The sequence below is a fragment of the Triticum aestivum genome, chromosome 5B (genome assembly GCF_018294505.1).
Source record: "Triticum aestivum cultivar Chinese Spring chromosome 5B, IWGSC CS RefSeq v2.1, whole genome shotgun sequence".
Taxonomy (NCBI): Eukaryota; Viridiplantae; Streptophyta; class Magnoliopsida; order Poales; family Poaceae; genus Triticum; species Triticum aestivum.
In genome coordinates, this window is record NC_057807.1 from 546,890,452 (window position 1) to 546,896,831 (window position 6,380).

Genomic DNA, 6,380 nt, shown 5'->3' on the forward strand with positions numbered 1-6,380 from the left:
TAGCCTGACCGCCCGATCTAGCATGCTCGTACGGTTGTACGTTGTGGTTGCATATCGCCATCAAATTAACTAAGATGATTGCATCTCGCAAAAAGAAAACTAAGATGATTGCACATGTACAGACATAATGGTTGACTGGTGTGTAGCTAGAAGAACTTATGTGCTCTATACCGAAAAAGGGTTTCCCCCCGCTTTGTATACAAAGCAACCAACCGAACCATATATGAATAGGTGCTAGGCGGAAGCAGCACAAACACGCCCAAAAGAAACGACAACGAAAGAGCAAAAGAAACAAATGCCGACAACGGCGGATCAACAAAAACGAAGAAGCCTCGCGATCGTTGCGCCCACCGGGCTCTACCACTAGGCTCCAAGACTCCGAAGCGCCGGCACCAATCAACACCTCCAAGAAGGATCGCGACGATGACGACACTGCTGCCAAGGGTTTCCCCCGGTACACGACGAGGCGAGAGGAAGGGTAGCCCCCGACGCCCTCCCGGAAGGTCAGGTGGCACCCACAGCCGCCACCACGCCGGAGTCGGCCATGCCGACAGGGGTTTCCCCCGATCCCAACCCACACCTCGGGCGCTCTGGATCCAGCCACCAAACCAACCACCACCCTGCGCCAACGCGGTCATGGGGCCTCCACGCCGTCTCACCACAGCACCGCAAGGTGAGGACAGCGCAGCGAAGAATAAGAGCCGGGACTAGGACATCAGCACCATCGGCACGCGGGAGGGCCCCACCTCCACCGTTAGCGACGGTAGCCATCCGGACGCAATAGCAAGAGCTCACCAGGCCCGTAGGCCCACAGGCCCGGCCGAGCCCCCGTGGGCCCGTAAAGCTCCCGCCTTCGCGCTGCTGTCGGCACGCCGTCGTCGCCGACGCCCCATGTCCGAGCCGCTCCTCCTCCTCACCGCGTCACGACCAACGAGACCACGCCGGGGGGCCGGCCCGCTAGGGCCCAGATCTGGGCCGGGGGCGCGTCGACGACCACCCAACACCATCACGCCGCCCCGCCTCCAAGGAGCGGCGCCGTCACCACGCCTGCCGCCGGCCGCCGCCGCAGGGCAGCCGGACCGCAGCCGAGCCGGGCTGCACCGCCGCCGCCTCCCTGTCCCAGGAAGGGAGGATGCGCGCGCGGGGACGAGAAGGCCCGCCGCCACCGGCATCACCCGGGCCAGCGCCGGGGGCGCCCGCCGGCGGCGGCGGGGGGAGACGGGGGAGGAGGGGGCCCGCGGGAGAGGAGCGCGAGCTCCGCCCCGGCCACCTCCTGGGGAGGCGGCGCGAGGCGGACCTGGACGGCGAAGGGGGAGGGCGGAAGGAGGGCGAAGGTGGGGCGCGAGGCCGGTGGCCGGCGGCGGCGGGAGGGGAGGAGGGGAACCCTAGCGCCCGCCTAGTCGCGGGAGCCCGACCGCTTGGTTTTCACTTATGTGCTCTTTTTAGCTGTCTTTTTGGGATTACATGGCACACGTTGTGTGCATTGCTCGATGCATAGGCCGGAGCTTGCTCCCCTTTTCACACACAAAAAAAGGCACCATTGAGCACACTCATGTGTGCCCTTTACCGAAAACACATGCTAAATCTAAAGCACTGTTCGCTCAGCTTAATCCACACACTACTACGAAAATAGCACTCCACTGATAAGCGCCATCGCTAGTGGCGGGTTCTGCGTTCGTCAATGGGTTAATGTGAGTGCCAACGAATACACCACTGAGGGGAGACTATGCCCCTCAGTGGTGATACATCTCATAGAAAAAAATTAATGGGCCAGGCAGATAAGACCTAGTCTGTACTTACAACACCCACCCCACCCCACCCCACCCCCGTGCGGAAACTCTAGCTCCCTCTCACATACCACTGTGCTACACTGACGACGACGCTAGGAGCTCATTCAAGATGTGAACACTGCCAAATCAGTCAACAGATAGTTGTAGCCTTCTATGCTGATACCAAGGTTTTGGTTACCGAATGAGGCAATTTTACCGAGAGGGACGGGTAAACGTGGTTACTACGGTTACCGGGAAATACAGAGAATATTTCGAACGAATTTGATAGTTGAATTTGGAATTCAAATAAGTGAATGAAGGAACATTGGAACCAGAGACCTGTCAAAACAGGAACTATGTTGCTACGAACACGTCAGAATCAACTCTCATGGCATTAATTAGATCCTACGCACTTTACTACAAATGAAGCATTTAAATTCAAAAAAAATGATATTTTTGTCTCGGTATGAGGATTTATCGAGGGGCACAGAAATATGCGGTAACCATGAGAAATCTTGAAATTTCGACCGGAAACCAAAACCTTGGCCGATACATCTCACAAAAAAATGAATGGGCCACGTAGATGAGGCCTAGCCTGCTCTTAGCCCCCCCCCCCCCCCCCCTCCGGGGGGCATGAAAACAAACCGTAGCTCCCTCAGCCATACCACTCTGCTACACTGCCGACGACGCTGGGAGCTCATCCAGGATGCGAACACTGCCGAATCAGTCAACACATTATTGTAGCCCGCGAGGATCTTCTCTTGCATATGCGTGTATAAGCTCTTTGTGTTTGCACGATCAAACCAAATGATACAGACTTCAATGATTGCAATTTTTATCAGGTGGTGAATACACAAATTAACCAACTATGGTCCATAAATAAATGTCACAATAGCCAAAGAAAGATTAAAGGGACTCCTATGTTGCATGTATCATCATGGTTGTAATTATGTGAGGTTCCTGGATAGTGGAGTGGTTATTATTATGTTGTTGTGATCGTAGGTACTTGTAACGATCCCTTATATTTTATAAGTTCCTTCACCATTTGAACTTGCATACACTAGTAGAAAAAAGGCCTAATGTGAAGCACAATAATTTCGGTTGGTAACAAAACCGGCACTAATGTGATCATTAGTGCCGGTCCAAACGGCTAGGGTGGTGGAGATCATTAGTACCGGTTCGTGGCGACCCTTTAGTACCGGTTCGAGCCACGAACCGGTACTAAAGTGGATGTTGCAAGCTGTGGTCAGGCTGGGGCCCCACCAGCACCTTTAGTACCGGTTCGTGCCACAAACCGGTACTAGAGGTTCCTAGTTGACAGCGGTTTTTTAGTCCCACCTCGCTCCGCTAACAGAGTTTTTACCACCTTAAATATGTTACTTCTGAAACTATCACAACCATTTGGTCTTCATTGAACTCTATGTGTAGAACTTGTGGTCTCAATATGACTCCGGTTCCTACTGGAGAGGACTCATATTGGCAATTCAGATTGTACACACAAAGATCATTGATGATCAATGTATTTTTGATGTATTTCTATGTAGCAGTAGTGCGTTTTCGCTGAAAGGCGGTACTGATCAATGTATTTTATGCATATTTTTACATGTTTACACAAGAGCCGGTTCGAACTGGACAATCTCTTTCGAAGTATCAGGGTTTCGGACGAAAACTCATCTGTTACACCGGCTATTTAATATTTTAATAACTTAGTACAACTCCGAACTTTTTTTGCATTCAGATGCACAATTCAAATCCATGTCATCAACTTTCAACCCTTTCTGACATAATTTGCTATTTTTGATGCATTTACTCATTTGTTTTCAGAGGTAAATCACCGTGAAAGTGAAAAACACTACAAAATTAACTCTAAAAAGGTTGAAACTTGGCAAGGTATCATCATTTCACCCGCATAAAATGTGCAAAAAAATAAGGGGGTTACAGCAAAAACTGGATGCACTTCGTGTTCAAACTGGACAATCTCTTTCGAAGTATCAGGGTTTCGGACGAAAACTCATCTGTTACACCGTCTATTCAATATTTTAATAACTTAGTACAACTCCGGAATTTTTGTGTGTTCAGATTCACATTTCAAATCCACGTCATCAACTTTCAACCCTTTCTGACATAATTTGCTATTTTCGATGCATTTACTCATTTGTTTTGAGAGCTAAATCACCGTGAAAGTGAAAAGCCCTACAAAATGAATTCTGAAAAGTTTGAAACTTGGCAAGTTATCATCATTTCACCCGCATAGCATGTGCAAAAAAGTACAGAGGGTTACGGCCAAACTGGATGCACTTCGTGTACAAACTGGACAATCTCTTTCGAAGTATCAGGGTTTCGAACGAAAACTCATCCGTTACACCGGCTATTCAATATTTTAATAACTTAGTACAACTCCGGACTTTTTTTGCATTCAGATGCACAATTCAAATCCACGTCATCAACTTTTAACCCTTTCTGACATAATTTGCTATTTTCGATGCATTTACTCATTTGTTTTCAGAGCTAAATCACCGTGAAAGTGAAAAGCGCTACAAAATGAACTCTGAAAAGGTTGAAACTTGGCAAGGTATCATAATTTCACCTGCATAGCATGTGCAAAAAAGTAGAGAGGGTTACAGCAAAAAATGGATGCACTTCGTGTACAAACTGGACAATCTCTTTCGAAGTATCAGGGTTTCGGACGAAAACACATCTGTTACATCGTCTATTCAATATTTTAATAACTTAGTACAACTCCAGACTTTTTTTGGGTTCAGATGCACAATTCAAATCCACGTCATCAACTTTCAACCCTTTCGGACATAATTTTCTATTTTCGATGCATTTACTCATTTGTTTTCAGAGGTAAATCACCGTGAAAGTGAAAAGCACTATAAAATGAACTCTGAAAAGGTTGAAACTTGGCAAGGTATCATCATTTCACCCGCATAGCATGTGCAAAAAATTAGAGAGGGTTACGGCAAAAACTGGATACACTTCGTGTACAAACTGGACAATCTCTTTCGAAGTATCAGGGTTTCGAACGAAAACTCATCCGTTACACCAGTTATTCAATATTTTAATAACTTTGTACAACTCCGGAATTTTTGTGCGTTCAGATTCACAATTCAAATCCACGTCATCAGCTTTCAACCCTTTCTGACATAATTTGCTATTTTCGATGCATTTACTCATTTGTTTTGAGAGCTAAATCACCGTGAAAGTGAAAAGCCCTACAAAATGAATTCTGAAAAGTTTGGAACTTGGCAAATTATCATCATTTCACCCACATAGCATGTGCAAAAAAGTACAGAGGGTTACGGCCAAACTGGATGCATTTCGTGTACAAACTGGACAATCTCTTTCGAAGTATCAAGGTTTCGAACGAAAACTCATCCTTTACACCGGCTATTCAATATTTCAATAACTTAGTACAACTCCGGAATTTTTTTGCGTTCAGATGCACAATTCAAATCCACGTCATCAACTTTCAACCCTTTCTGACATAATTTGCTATTTTCGATGCATTTATTCATTTGTTTTCAGAGCTAAATCACCGTGAAAATGAAAAGCACTACAAAATGAACTCTGAAAAGGTTTAAACTTGGCAAGGTATCATAATTTCACCCGCATAGCATGTGCACAAAAGTAGAGAGGGTTACAGCAAAAACTGGATGCACTTCGTGTACAAACTGGACAATCTCTTTCGAAGTATCAGGGTTTCGGACGAAACACATCTGTTACACCGTCTATTCAATATTTTAATAACTTAGTACAACTCCGGACTTTTTTTGGGTTCAGATGCACAATTCAAATCCACGTCATCAACTTTCAACCCTTTCTGACATAATTTTCTATTTTCGATGCATTTACTCATTTGTTTTCAGAGTTAAATCACCGTGAAAGTGAAAAGCACTACAAAATGAACTCTGAAAAGGTTGAAACTTGGCAAGGTATCATAATTTCACCCGCATAGCATGTGCAAAAAAGTAGAGAGGGTTACAGCAAAAGCTGGATGCACTTCGTGTACAAACTGGACAATCTCTTTCGAAGTATCAGGGTTTCAGACGAAAACACATCTGTTACACCGTCTATTCAATATTTAAATAACTTAGTACAACTCCGGACTTTTTTTGGGTTCAGATGCACAATTCAAATCCACGTCATCAACTTTCAACCCTTTCTGACATAATTTTCTATTTTCGATGCATTTACTTATTTGTTTTCAGAGTTAAATCACCGTGAAAGTGAAAAGCACTACAAAATGAACTCTGAAAAGGTTGAAACTTGGCAAGGTATCATCATTTCACCCGCATAGCATGTGCAAAAAAGTAGAGAGGGTTACGACAAAAACTGGATAAACTTCGTGAACAAACTGGACAATCTCTTTCGAAGTATCAGGGTTTCGAACGAAAACTCATCCGTTACACCGGTTATTCAATATTTTAATAACTTAGTACAACTCCGGACTTTTTTGTGTTCAGATGCACAATTCAAATCCACGTCATCGACTTTCAACCCTTTATGACATAATTTGCTATTTTCGATGCATTTACTCATTTGTTTTCAGAGCTAAATCACCGTGAAAGTGAAAAGCACTACAAAATGAATTCTGAAAAGGCTGAA